Raw genomic sequence first — 15,413 nt, 5'->3', positions numbered from 1 at the left:
ATTTATTTAAATACTAAAGGATTAAAGAATAATGTGAAACATAAGGCAACATTTCTTTTTTGTAAGGAGCAGAAGAGCAATTTTATTTTCTTGCAAGAGACTCATGCAGTGGAGGCTGACACTAATTTCTGGAAACAACAATGGGGGGACACTGCTTTCTTCAGTCATGGGACATCACGTTCAGCTGGAGTAATGATCCTGTTCAACAGGTTTTCTGGGAATGTAATTAACCACACAAGTGACATCAATGAACACTGGCTAATGGTGGCGATTGAATTTAATGGTGCGAACTATATTCTATTATGTGTATATGGTTATAACAAAAAGGCACAGAACAAACATTTTTATTCTTTCTTGAGTAGGCTGCTGGAGGGATGGAAAGTGACCTTATATTACTGACAAAGTCATAGTGGGTGGAGATTTTAACTTGGTCCCTGACCTCTGTTTGGATTGTTTTCCTTCAAGGGGACATTGTCGGAAATTATAGGTGAATTTATCTCTAAGGGAAGTTTAATAGACTGTTGGAGAATGAGAAATACCATTACTAAACAGTATACTTGTGCTGCGTTCATGTGCTATGGGAAGATGATATTTTCCAGTTGGGAAGTGGTATTTACTAGTGTGTTGTGTTCACATGCTTTTGTTGTTGACAAAGGACGCGGACTGCGAGTTAGCAATAGTTAGTTAGCTATCGTTAGCAATAGCGTCTGCTCTGGATAGGTAAAAACAAACCATAACACATTTTTAAAGGAAACGGATTTCTAACGTATTATATTACACTTGTTAATGACGCAACATTGCATAGACACCAAAAACTACCCACTAGTACTAGTAAAAAAAAACTTTAGTAGCGTACAATGCTTAACATTCAAGTGTCTTGTACCGCTCGCCGCCATGTTGAAAAGGTTAAAGTTCATCTCATCTCGGCAACTCGTGTATCAAAATTTTCTACGAGTTGCCCAGTGGAAAATACCACAAGAGGGGGCGTTTATGTGTGCTTTCCATGTCGGCGTTTGGTATTTACCATAATTCCCATAGCACATGAACGCAGCATTGGTATAATCCCGCTAACAATGGGCAATGCTCAAGGTTAGATTATTGGTTAATTTCTGCTAACCTAATTAATGAGGTCTTTAAATGTGAAGTATCAGCATCACCCTTGACTGACCACTGTGCAATTTCGATGTCTTTTCGGTTGGGTGGGTCTAACCCTTTATGGAAATTTAATAGTAGTCTTCTAGAACACGAGGAGTTTTGTAATGAAACCAAAAATTTGGTTAAAGAAATTAATGAATTAGAAATGTCACGTTTGAGTAAATGGGAATGGTTTAAATTCAAAATTAAAGAAACTGCCATTAGCACAAGTAAATGCATTTCTAAAAAAACAAAAACAACAAGACCCTATTAATGAGAGAAATAAACTATGTCACAAAACAGACTTATCATTAGAAGAACAAGTCAGATTAAATAATCTGCAAAAACAATTAGATAATCTATATCTTGAAACAGCAAAATGGGGCATTTATTCGCTCAAGAGCTCGTTGGCTAGAAGAAGGTGAAAAAAAACCTTCCTATTTCCTTAGTCTGGAAAAACAAAGACAAACAAAAAAGAATTTGCAAGCTACTTATTAACAATATCAGCATTGATAATCAAGACCAAGTCAATGAGGAAATAAGAACTTTTTATAGCAACTTGTATAAATCCAGATTTTCAAAGGATGACTGTTAATTGTTTTTCTCAAAAATTAGGGAATGTAGCAAAAAAAATTGATGAGAACTTTATGCAACATATGGAGGATGAGCTTAGAATTGAAGAATTGGATATAGCAATCAGGCGGATGTCAAAAGGGAAGTCACCAGGACTTGATGGTCTAACTGTGGAGTTTTACACCTGTTTTTGGAAAGATATCAGAGAAATGCTTTAAAATGCCTTCTTGGAATGTATTTCAACTGGACTCCTGTCTCCTACTATGAAACAGGGTGTTATCACCTTAATCCCAAAGCCCAATAAGGATAAACTGTCACTCGATAACTGGAGGCTGATAACTTTATTATGTAACGATTACAAATTGTTAGCACATGTGTACTCTTTTTTTTTTTTTTTGAACTTCTTTTATTATTATTTGCAGCCATACAGTGCATCGAGATTTTAACAAAAAAAAAAAAAACAATAAAAAGATGAATGTCAGATATGTCACTCTTAACAGGTACAAACAAGTAAGTCTTAGTCCACAGTTTAAATACACACAACAGTCCTTAGGGTTGTATCCTTCCAACATCAATTTACATCACTTCGGTACATACATTTTATTTATCTTAATATATGGTATTATTCCTTAACCTCAGTCTTCATGTTTCAACAAGTAATATACATACACATAAATAACGCAAAATCAAGGAAAGAAAAGAGAAAAGGGAAAGAAAAAAAAAGAAGATAAAATTGTTATAGTTAAATCAAGTGGAGATGCATAACAATATGTGTCCAGTTGTAAAGGAATGATTCTAATTTGAGCTGTAAAACTGCAATGATCTGTTCTATGTGATACATGTCCTGAACTCTATCCCTCCATTGGGCTATTGTGGGGGGTTGTGGTTTTAGCCAGGAGGCCGTAATGACTTTATTTGCAATTAACAGGAGTGTCCTTAACATTTTTGTCTGATTATTCTCCAGGAAATCTTCTGGTACTATGCCCAACAAAAAGTATATTGGTTCCAACGGTAGATCTATAGAAAAGCATTTATTTATTTCTTTGTGTATATTTTTCCAGTATTCTGTTAGTTTTGGACAATCCCAAAATATATGTGTGTGGTCCCCTATTAAGCCACACCCCCTCCAGCACTCAGGTGACATGTTATTCCACCTTGATGTTACAAGTGGTGTTCTAAAGTATCGCATCCTTAACTTCCAACCATATTCCCTCCAGGTTTGACTACTTGTTACCTTATGTCCCTTTTCACAAGAAATTTCCCATTGCTTATCTGTAATGATTGTATTCATCTCCAATTCCCATTTTTCTTTAATATCTAAGTTATTTTCACCCATATCTTCTTGTATAGCCTTATACAAGTATGATATTAAATGTTGTGTCACCGTTCTCTTTATAAATGAAATGAAAATATGTTCTATTTTAGATGGCAGGGAACAGAGCTTATCCCATTCTTTATGTTTCTTTAAATAATCTCTTAATTGTAGGAATCTGAAAAAGTCTTCATTTCTTAAATCATACTTTTTCTTAAGTTGCTCAAATGACATTAATACTGTTCCATCAAATAACTGATCCAATACCTCTAAACCTTTATCCTTCCACCTTTCAAATCCTCTATCAAGTCTTGCTGGGATAAATTCTACATTTTTAGCAATACTTATGGCTCTGGAAATTGTCATAGGTGACTGTATTTTTTTCCTTACACTTAACCATACTCTTAAAGTATTCTTAACCCATATATTTGTGAGTTTTTTTATTTTATCAGTTTGTAAGTTAAGGAATGTGAGTGAATTCAATGGAATTTTTAAACATTCTGACTGTTCCATTCCTACCCAAATAGTATCTTCTTCGTGAGTTATCCAGCAGACAATGGGACGCAGTTGGGCTGCCCAGTAATACTGCCTTAAATTGGGTAGGTTAAGGCCTCCATTCTTTTTTGTACATAATAATCTTCTAAATTTAAGCCTAGGGGGTTTGCTTTGCCAAATAAATTTAGAGAACCATCTTTCTATAGTGATGAAAGTACTTGAGGGGACAGGAATAGGTAGAGATTGGAAGAGAAAAAGTAGTCTAGGAAGTATATTCATCCGGATAGTTTCCACTCTCCCCATCAAAGAGAGTGGCAAGATCTCCCATCTTATAAGATCTGCTTTAATACTTTTTATTAGTTTCCCATAATTAACAGTAAACAATTTTGATAGATCTGTAGTAAGAATTATTCCTAAATATCTGAAAGTTTGTGACCATCGAAACGTTAGTTTTCCTGTTAGTTGCAAAGGCCAAAGCCCTTTCAACATCATAGCTTCGGACTTTGATTCATTAATCTGATATCCAGATAATTCGCCATATTCTTCCAAGGTGTTCATTAATGCTGGTATGGAGACAATAGGGTCACTTATATAAGTCAATATATCGTCAGCATATAGTGATATTTTATGTTCTTTATTACCCATGTCCATTATCCCCTTTATTTTCTCATTTTGTCTTATAGATGCTGCCAGGGGTTCAATGTTAATGGCAAAGAGCAGGGGGCTAAGACAGTCCCCCTGCCTCACCCCTCGCTGCAACCCAAAGAACTCAGAACAACATCCATTTACTCTAACTCTTGCTTTGGGTTGCTCATATATAGTTGTTACCCATCTAATAAATTCTGAGTGGAAGCCCATTGCAGATAGTGTCTGAAATAAAAACGTCCAATTAACAGTATCAAATGCCTTCTGCGCATCAAAGCTGATAAGCATTGATGTTTGTTTATGTCTCTTTGCACAGGTAATCACATTTAAAGTTCTCCTAATGTTGTTAGCACCTTGTCTGTTTGGAATAAACCCTGTTTGGTCTGGCTTAATAATTGCCCCAATGTGTCTTTGAACTCTTTGCGCTAGGATGCTTGTGAGTAGTTTCTGGTCATTGCATAACAGACTAATGGGTCTATATGCTTCACATTGTGTTGGATCCTTCCCCTCCTTATATATCACAGATATAATAGCCTGTGACCATGTCTCCGGGGGGCTACTCTTTGAGAGAACATATCTAAATACTTCTGTCAACCTTGGTACTAGATCATTAATGAAACACTTATAAAATTCTCCAGGGAGACCATCCACTCCTGGAGATTTACTGTTTTTTAATCTCATTATTGCGTCTCTAATTTCTATATCTGTAATAGGGGATATCATGTGGGATGATATGTCCTCTGATAATGTGGGAAGTTGTAAATTTTTAAGGAAAGCATTAATGTTATCAGTTGTCATTTGTGATTTGGGTTCTTTGTATAAATTATGATAGAATGTAGCAAATGCCTCAGCCACCTCTTTAGGATGAGATATGGTTTTACCATTTGTCGGATGAACTACTCTAGCAACAGTGCGGTTAGCTTGAGCTTTACGAAGCTGAAATGCCAAGAGACGGGAAGCTCTATTTCCACTCTCATAATAACGCTGTTTAGTAAATCTTAAAGCACCTTCTGCATGTACAGATAGCAGTTTATCCAGAACCTTTCTTGCTTCTTTAAGTTCAGTAAAAATGGGGCCTGAGCCTCCCTTATGTTGCTGCTCCAACACCTTTATTCTATTTTCTAACCTTATCTGCTCCTCCAGTCGTTTTCTCTTTAGTTTAGATGAAATCTGTATGATTTTCCCTCTCATAACTGCTTTTGCCCCTTCCCAAAGTATTGTAGGGTTGACTTCTCCATTATCATTCGTTTCAAAATATTCCTTTAAGTGTTGCCTCAACTCCTCTACCACTTCCTTGTTATTCAGTATTGATACATTCATCCTCCAGTACTTGAAAGATGAATGCATTCCTAAGTTCAGTTTTAACATAACTGGAGCGTGGTCACTTAAGGTAATGGATTCAATATAACAATCAATGACTTTATACATATATTGTGGGGGAAGGCAAAAAAAGTCTATTCTAAAGTAGCTGTTATGCGCATTAGAAAAGAAGCTGAAGTCTTTTGCCTTGGGGTTTTTCACCCTCCATGGATCTACAAGACCCAATTCAGAAATAAAGTTGTTCAGCATATGAGTTTTAGAACTTGGAGGCCCCCTTACCATTGGCGTTCTATCCATCTTTCCATCTTGTACTGCATTAAAATCTCCTGCTATGATCAACATTCCTTTTGAATTATCTGTTATTGTATTTACTAGTTCTTTGAAAAAATGTGGGTCATGTTCATTTGGGGCATATACATTTAAAATTGATATTAGATGTTCACCAATACTTCCCACCACCATCACAAATCTTCCTAATTTGTCCTGTACTACCTTTTCAGTGCTGAAAGCCAAAGTTCTATTTATTAAGATGGCTACTCCTCTTTTCTTCCCATGTGAAGCACCATATACTAGGCTAACCCACTCCCTTCTGAGTTTTAAGTGTTCATTATTACTTAAATGAGTCTCCTGCAGCAGAGCAATAGAACAGTGTGGTTTTTTTTAACTGACTTAGTATTTTTTTCCGTTTTATAGGATGGTTTAAACCATGGACATTATAACTAACTATATTCAACTTATTCATTTACATATCTGTGTCTTTTCATAATTTTTAAAATAAACATTCTGGTTTCTTTGTAAACATGATGCACCTTATATGACTGCACGAGTATACTACTTATGTGTAGGATATAACAATATAAAAGACAAGAACACACAAGTAACAAAAAGAACAAACCAACTTCCAATAACCCGACTGATGTAACCGCCATCAGTCTCAACAAGGACAGAGAGGTGTGACGGGCCTCTCCAGGGGTATGCACAACGTGCATGAGGTTACAAGCAAATCCAACTTCTTTGCTTTGACCTATGGGCTGCAAAGTTGCAGGGAAATAGTAAAAAGATCGAGAAGAGAAAAAGAAAAACAAACACAAAACAGAAACTCCTTCAGTGAGGAGAGTCTAATTTTCTGTTACATTAATAGCGTTCCAATACACTAGCCAAAACTTCTGCGCTTGACAGCTATGATGTCTATATGTTCTAATCGTAAGCACTTACTGTACCGAGTGGTGATGATAGACGTTAGTCTTTGTAAAGTAAGCTCCTCAGATCAGCGTTGGTCATTACATTGTTCTGACCGCGTGTGGCGTCTGTCCAATCTATCTGTAAAACTTCAGTGAGGAGAGTTTTCCGTTCATCACATTCTACATGGATTCCCAGGTCCTTGAGAGTGTCCTTTGCGTCCGCGAGAGTTGCGAAGGTCTTCGTGCCAGTGTTCAAGTGGATTTTTAGCTTAGCTGGGAACGGCGATTGCGCTTTAATATTTTTCTCTTTCAGCTCCTTGATGACGTCTCTGACTTGTTTACGTTTCTTCTGTACATCAGCAGTGTAGTCTTGATCGAAGAAGATTTTTTGCTCTTTATAAGGCACTCCTCCACAACGCTTCCAAGCCTCTTTAATCACCATCTCCTTGACCCTGTAGTCCCAGAATCTAACGATGATGGACCGCGGTGGTTTCTTGGAGTTTGTTGGTTTTGCAATGAGAGAGCAGTGCGCTCTCTCTATGTTTAAATTTAAGTCCTCAGGCAAGTCCAATGACGTCCGTATAAGATGTCCTATGAAGTCTATCATGTTGTTGTTGTTTTCTTCATCTTCTTTCACGCCATATATGCGTAGATTGTTCCTCCTCGCTCTTGACTCAAGATCCTCACACTTGGCAGTCAAACTAGCCTCTCGATGGAGCAGATAACGCAGTGTCCTGTCGTTTCGTTGCATCTTTTCCTCCGTGTTCACCAGTCTCTCTTCAAACTCTTCCGTTCGTTGTTCCAATTGTGTTATCCTGTCAGTAACCTCTCTGAGAGTATTTTCTACCCTCAATAAGGATTCTTTGGTTTCCTTGGATGATTCAGCATGCTCTTTCCTTAGCGTGCGCAGCTCGGCTAGCACCATGCTGTCCTCGCTTAACTCAGGATCCGTTTGCGGGTCTTTAGGTATCTTCGGCAGCTTACTTTGGAGGTTTGACATGATGGCCACTCTGTATCGAAATTTTTCAAGTGAAATGAAAAAATAATTATATTGGCATAATGTTTTGGCTAGTTTTTAGAGGACTCTCCTCGGGAGCTTCGGAATCAGGCTGTTTCCTTGGCCATGACGTCACCGGAAGTCAGCACATGTGTACTCTAATAGATTAGATAGGGGTCTAACAAATTTAGTTGATGAGTGTCACTTCGCCTTTGTAAAAGGCGGGAACATGCATAACCATACCCAGCTGATTCTTGATTTGTTAGATTATAGAGATTATATTAAAACAGATAGTTGTGTTGTTTCTAGATTTCTTTAAGGCGTTTGATACCATTGAACATCCCTTTTTGTGGAAAATGCTACACTTCTTGGGTTTTGGGGTTAAGTTCTGTAATGTTGTTGAGATGCTATACACTGACATCAGTAGCTCTGTCTCTCTGAACCCTGGAGTGACTCCTAGATTTAAGGTGCTACGTGGTATTCGACAGGGATGCCCTATTTCCCCAAAGCTTTTTATATTGGCAACACAACTATTAACATTGCTTATCAATAATTCCAATGATATACAAGGAATTACAATTTTCAACAAAGAGTTTAAAATAAGTCAGTTTGTGGATGATGCATCTATTTTTTTTTAAAAGATAAATCAATGGTGGATAAAACTCTCAATACAATCTCAGTCTTCTCCAAAGCATCCGGACTATCTCTTAATATTAAAAAATGTGAACTACTCCCTATCCACACAAGCCCTGACTCCTCTATTGACTCAATTAGAGTTGAATCTGAAGTTAAATATTTAGGATTAATGATATCTAAAAATTTAATTAGAAGAGAAGACACTAATATTTCTAATCCTATATTAGATATGAAGAAATCACTCAGTCACTGGTTAACCAGAGACCTCACTATTTTTGGCAGAATCACTTTATCTAAAGCGGAAGGTATTTCCAAACTGATTTATCCTTGCCACTCCCTGTATATTTCCTCAGAAAATATTAATAAAGCCAACACAGTTATTTTCCAGTTTTTATGGAGGAATAAAACACACTATATTAGAAGGTCCCAACTGGTTAAGGTGTATGACAAGGGTGGTATTAAAGCTCCAGAATTTGAATCTATGATCGGCACCTTTAGAATAAACTGGATAAAATCTTGTCTGTCACAGCCAAATTCAATGTGGTTTCACATCCCAAGGTCTTTGTTTAAGAAAATAGGAAGTTTAGATTTTATTTTGAAATGTGATTTTGATGTGAACAGGAGCCCTATAAAGTTGTCTAATTTTCATAAACATATTCTTCATTTTTGGAAAATGATATTTACTCACAATTTTTCTCCTCATAGTTCAACTTTATGGAACAACAGAGTAATCACAATAAACAGGAAGTCAATCTTCAAAAGTAATTGGTTTGAAAGAGGCATTATATTTGTAACTGATTTAATGGATTGTAATGGTATCATTTTAAGTTACACAGACTTTGTAGAAAAATATAACTTAAATTGTACTCAAAGAGAATATAACAAAATATGTAATGTGATTCCTTTACCTTTGATCCAGTTGATTCACAATTATTTAGTATACAATAATCCTTTAACAGTACTACCAAATCTATTGATTGGAGAATATAATCTGACTGATAAAAATTTAATAAGTAGTTCATTAGTAATGTTTTGAAATCCAAAATGTTTCATGATTATTGCAGAGGGATAACTTGGCAAGGTTCTAATTTGGTAACTTCGGGCACTTTAAACAAAGCATATTCAAAATTTATTAAATGGCCTATTTTGCCTAAAGTTAAAGAAACGCATTTCAATATCATCAATAAGATTTATCCTGTGGCAGAGCTTCTTAAAAAAAGATTTAATTTTGAGGTGGATCAGTGTTCCTTCTGCAATAATGACGATGAAACACTGGAGCATTTGTTTTATTTATGCCCTGTATCTCATTGTTTTTGGTCAGATATAAAAAACTGGGTATCACTTAAAATTAATGATGTTCCATCCTTTGAATTATATCATATTATTTTCTACATGGATAATTTGCCCTCTTCTGTCTCAGACATTATTAACATAATTTTATTAAGGGGTAAATATCATATTCACTGTGCAAGACTGTAAGCCCTCCTTCCCTGGATTTATTAATGATTTTAAAATGTTTTTCTTGTCTCTCAAAAAAATAGACTGCAAAATTGCAAGAAAAACAAGTATAGACATTGCTCGTTATTTGTTATTGTAATTTATGAATCATTTCCCTTTTTGTGTCTCTGCTCCGTTGTGTTCATTTAATTGCCTAATTTAAAATGTAATTTACATGCACTTTATTTGTTATTGTATTTTCTTCCCTTGCATGAATCCCCTAATCTTTAATTTTAATCCATATCCTCCCTGAGAGTTTGTATTTTTCCACTGTTCAATTAATAAAAAAAATTTAAAAATTTAAAAAAGTTTGGGCACAGGGCCAGTTTCCGGTACTACAGGAAGTTAAATATCCCGTGTTTTGTTTCAGTCTGGAGGACACGAACTGATAAAATGATCTATCGTGAACATTAGTGATTTTCCACTGTTCATGAAACCGACCCAAAATAAACACGACTCGAAACAAAAGTATAATTTCAGTCTCATTGGATAAGGTCAAAAATAAATTCAAAAAGATACTCAATATTCTCCAGTGTTTGACAGGATGAACTTTGGGAGCAAGCAGAGCATCCTTAAAAAAAACATATATTGGGCTCTTATGAGATCTGCGTTTGATTATGGATGTCTCACTTATGTCAGCAGCAGAATCAAATATTAAAACATTAGATGTACTACAAGCTCAGGCTTTAAGAATTTGCAGTGGGTCTTTTAAAACATCCCCAGTGTCTTCAATGCAGGTGGAAATGGGGGAAATGCCATTAAGGTTCAGAAGGCTACAATTGATGTACATTAATTGATGCATATTGGGTCAATCTTCAGGGGCATTATGACGACCATCCTGCTAAAAGTATTACAAAAGATTGCTGGGAACATCATGAATCTAATTTCCTATGGTTTGGACGGATAAGTGATAATAAAGCAGAGAGTATTGGTCGACATCAGCTACAGTACTGCCCAACAGTCCCATTATCACCAGTCCCACCATGGTTATTCCCATTACCAGTTGTAGATTAAAATATTCATCAGGAAATAAAAAAAGAAATCATTTAAGGATATATCGGTGAGGGATATTGCACAAAATTATTTGGATTTTTATTTTTCAAATCATACATGTATATTTACAGATGGTTCTAAAGACCCCAATAAAGAATGTGCTGGATTAGCAGTGTATATTCCAAAGAATGGAGTGAGTATGAAGAAAAGAGTGACTGACAATATGACAACATATACTACTACAGAATCAGTGGCAATATTATTGGCCGTGGAATGGGTTAAAGAAAATGCAATAAACAAAACAGTCATAATCTCAGATAGTTACTCTGCACTGGAAAGTATTCAATCAGGTAAATCATTCAGAACAGATATAATCAATTAAATCTTTATAACTTTGCTTAAAATAGATTCCAAAGGCATTATAACTAGTTTTCTTTGGGTACCTGCTCATGATGGCGTGGAGGGAAATGAACAGGTTGACAAGTTGGCTAAGCAAACACTAAATAATATAGAAATAGAATTGCAAATCCCAATTAATAAGGCAGAGGCTAAGATTTACATCAAGTTCTACACAAAGTCAGTCTGGCAGGAGGATTGGGATGGCAATGAAACAGGAAGATATCTATATTACACTGAAAAACAGGTGAATACTGGCAGGAGTCGAAGAGAAGACATCATGATCACCTGTTTAAGAATTGGACATACAGGGCTTAACTATTCTCTAAACAAAAGAGGCAAACACCCAACCGGAAATTGTGAATACTGTAGCTATCCGGAGTCAGTAGAGCATGTAATACTTCACTGTAAGAAATATGGACGTGAAAGAAAAGAGCTTGATAAATTTCTCAGAACGGGGGAGTCCTCTGACTATTTCCAAGGAAGAAAAGGAGAGAGTAGTGTGAATAAACAGCCCGCTGCGCACCTTTGTTTTCCCTTATTAAACCCTGCTGTGTCCCTTCATCCTCATGCCCCGTCTGCATTCTTTTGTACTGTAGGTTGGTATCACCCATTCGCACCAAAACCGATGCAAATTAGCCTGGCCCTGACGTCACCGATTGTGTCCGCTTTCCGGGATTTTCCTTATTTAGCTTACGCAGAACTGTCATCACTTTTAGTAGACAAGCTGATTTATGAATATTCTGTGGACTAATTAACCCGTTGCTGTGGCAACTGTCTAGACATGTCTGGTCTCCTTGGGTACTCGCACCAAAGTGGGGACCCTGTGACAGCAAGGCTATGACAGTGTCGCTACATTTGTATCTGACTCAGACATCCCAACCTGACAAAATTCATTTCAGGGAAGCCTCTCCCAGACCCCCCCAGGGAATTTTTAATACATTGCCGGGGGGTATGGGGGTCCTCCCCCAGAAAATTTTGGATTTGGTTGGTGTGATTTCCTGCATTCTGGTGATTTTGGGATGGCCTTTTGGAGATGAACAATACCTGAATTCACTCAGATTCATAGCTGACACCCTGATTTGGGGACTTAGCTGCCCCCAACCCATCACCGACTGACTAAATCACTGTTAGAGGGAGCAGCGCGTGGAAGATGGTGGCCGGTTCATCTCTCCTCCTCTCCACTGCTTTGGCCAAACAGTATGGAATCAAATTTGTGCCAAAATGTTCATACAATACTTTTGAAATATCACACAAAAACGACAAATCAAAATACAAAAAAAAGTCAATTTTTTTTAGACTGGTAAACAAATTATTCGTGGAATCGTGCAAAATATCAGTCTATTACTCTTCAGAAACCTTTTATTTTTGTTCCGCGTCTTTCTCAGTTTTGTTTGCCGTAATTTATTTTGGTTGCGATTCCAGCTTTCTCGTTTGCGCTCCCTGACTTTTTGCTTGCAGTTTTGGCACAAACTTCACGTGTGGGTGGGCTGTCCAGGAATGCATTCCCATTGGGTAACTTGTGTTTGACTGACAGCTACGCTCAGTGATTCCCCCGGAAGCTGTTGCGGCCATTTCCTACTTGGATTCTGGCGGACTGTTTGACGAGTGACCGATCCATTGACGGTAAACAAGGATCGAGTGGACTTCAGTGGTGACTATGATATTGAATTAATTCAACAAAGTGTAAGTACGGGACAAACGTGTTGTATGTGTTGCAGTAGTACACGTTATGCAGGTATGTTTAACGTTAGCAAGACAGCTATTATATTGGGTAGTGGAGCTAAGGCTAACATTTGACTTGCCACGAAACACCTGCATAATGTGTACTACTGCAACACATACAACACATTTGTCCTGCACTTACACTTTGTTGAATTAATTCAATATCATAGTCGCCACTCAAGTCCACTCGATCCTTGTTTACCGTCAATGGATCGGTCACTCGTCAAAGAGTCCGCCAGAATCCGTGTAGGGAATGGCCGAGCGTAGCTGTCAGTCAAACACAAGTTAGCCAATGGGAATGCATTCCTGGACAGCCCACCCACACGTGAAGTTTGTGCCAAAACTGCAAGCAAAAAGTCAGGGAGCGCAAACGAGAAAGCTGGAATCGCAACCAAAATAAATTACGTCAAACAAAACTGAGAAAGATGCGGAACAAAAATAAAAGGTTTCTGAAGAGTAATAGACTGATATTTTGCACGATTACACGAATAATTTGTTTGCCAGTCTAAAAAAATTTACTTTTTTTTTTATTTTGATTTGTTTTTGTTTGATATTTCAAAAGTATTGTATGAACATTTTGGCACAAAATTGATTCCATATTAACACGACTTGACTATATTGTTACAACGTGAAAAGTATGTTTTTATCACAAACTTTTCACGTTATTATGCGATACTGTTTTTTTTTCCTGGGGTGGCAGTAGTACACTTCCGGAGAGTTGGGAAAGGTTTTTTTTTTTGGTCTAAATTGGATATCCGGATCCACACTCCATGCCAGTTGGTGGCGGTAGTGCACCAATACGTTGATCACCAACCGCCAATGAAACCCACTGAGCTCTGTATAAACTCTGGAGAGCTCGGAGCCCATTCCCCGCAGGGGAGACGAGTAAAGCCATCTGGCCGCCATCTTACCACTCCCATCGTGTGTATTTGGCTTATGTGATAAACCGTCGTATCCGATCAAATTTGCCCCAAGAAAAACATCTCCTGACTTTTTCCCCTTTCATTACCTCCTTGTATTTTCTCCACTTTACCCACATTCCTTACATATCTTTATAGCGCTCCCCGTCACTGCTCTTGGTTTTTTTTCTTTCCCAGTTTAGTCTCTGATCATTTTTTAACAGCTTTACTCCGATAATTCTTTCAACGGAGATTATTTCAGTTTTTCTCTGATACAATGCATCTTTCTCTTTTGTATATTTCTTATTTCTATCTATCTATCTATCTATCTATCTATCTATCTATCTATCTATCTATCTATCTATCTATCTATCTATTATACCAGTACAGAGGTTGTACAATACTTCTTTTCTATTTAGGACAGTTATTGAAACAGGATTATTTTCTCATATTATTTGCCATTTTCACTTCATTCTTGGGTGGCACGGTGGTGTAGTGGTTAGCGCTGTCGCCTCACAGCAAGAAGGTCTGGGTTTGAGCCCTGTGGCCGGCGAGGGCCTTTCTGTGCGGAGTTTGCATGTTCTCCCCGTGTCCGCGTGGGTTTCCTCCGGGTGCTCCGGTTTCCCCCACAGTCCAAAGACATGCAGGGTAGGTTAACTGGTGACTCTAAATTGAGCGTAGGTGTGAATGTGAGTGTGAATGGTTGTCTGTGTCTATGTGTCAGTCCTGTGATGACCTGGCAACTTGTCCAGGGTGTACCCCACCCTTCACCCGTAGTCAGTTGGGATAGGCTCCAGCTTGCCTGCGACCCTGAAGAACAGGATAAAGCGGCTAGAGATAATGAGAATGAGACACTTCATTCTCACAGTCGTGTCTTAACAGTATTTATTGGTCATATTGGTTGCAAGCTGCATGAATATTGTGACGTTTTAGTTCGACCAGTCTTGGATTATGGATGTATAGTTTATAATTCAGCAGCTAAGTCTTCCTTATCAGAGCTGAACAGGATACAAGCCAAAGCCCTTCGTATCTGCTGTGGTGCCTTCAGAACCTCTCCAATCCCAGCACTTCAGGTGGAAACAGGGGAGATGCCACTGGACCTCAGGCAGCTGAAATTATTAGTATCATATTGGCTTAATCTACAGGGTCATGAGGACAATCACCCGACCCAACAGAGACTCAGGGAATGCTGGGAGTATGGTCACCTCATACGTAGCTTTTGGGTGGGATGGTAATCAGCAGGCAAATCAAGTGGGGATCAACAACATTCCATTCCGTAAAACAATAGTAAGGTCAATCATTCCCTCTTGGTTATTCTGTTTCCCTGTTGTAAACATGGAAACAAAGGAGAAAGTAAAATCTAGAGGTGTTTATCAGAATGTACAGCAGTATTTAGAAATAATGTACGATGGTACAACACATATATACAGATGCTTCAAAAGACGAAACTGGTAAAACAGGAGCAGCAGTACATATCCCCAGCTACAATATTTAATATAAAAAAAGGACGTCAGATCATCTGTCAATTTTCTCAGCAGAGATGATGGCTATCATACTGGCCCTGCAGTGGGTGGAGGAGGTGAAGCCTAGTAAAGCAGTCATCTGTTCAG

General features: G+C 37.6%; 1 protein-coding gene across 1 annotated transcript in view; it reads left to right on the top strand.

Moving 5' to 3' along the window:
- Positions 1-4,498, top strand: part of LOC132892053 (nectin-3-like) — a 163,848-nt gene extending 159,350 nt beyond the window's left edge. The window contains exons 8-9 of the transcript XR_009655392.1: positions 3,547-3,618; positions 4,198-4,498. The gene's annotated coding sequence lies outside the window, so the exon portion shown is untranslated. The remainder of the gene's footprint in view (positions 1-3,546; positions 3,619-4,197) is intronic.
- Positions 4,499-15,413: the final 10,915 nt, after the last annotated feature.

The sequence above is a fragment of the Neoarius graeffei genome, chromosome 9, assembly GCF_027579695.1.
Source record: "Neoarius graeffei isolate fNeoGra1 chromosome 9, fNeoGra1.pri, whole genome shotgun sequence".
NCBI lineage: Eukaryota > Metazoa > Chordata > Actinopteri > Siluriformes > Ariidae > Neoarius > Neoarius graeffei.
The sequence above is the reverse complement of the archived record's forward strand: the minus strand, read 5'-3'. Positions and strand labels throughout refer to the sequence as shown.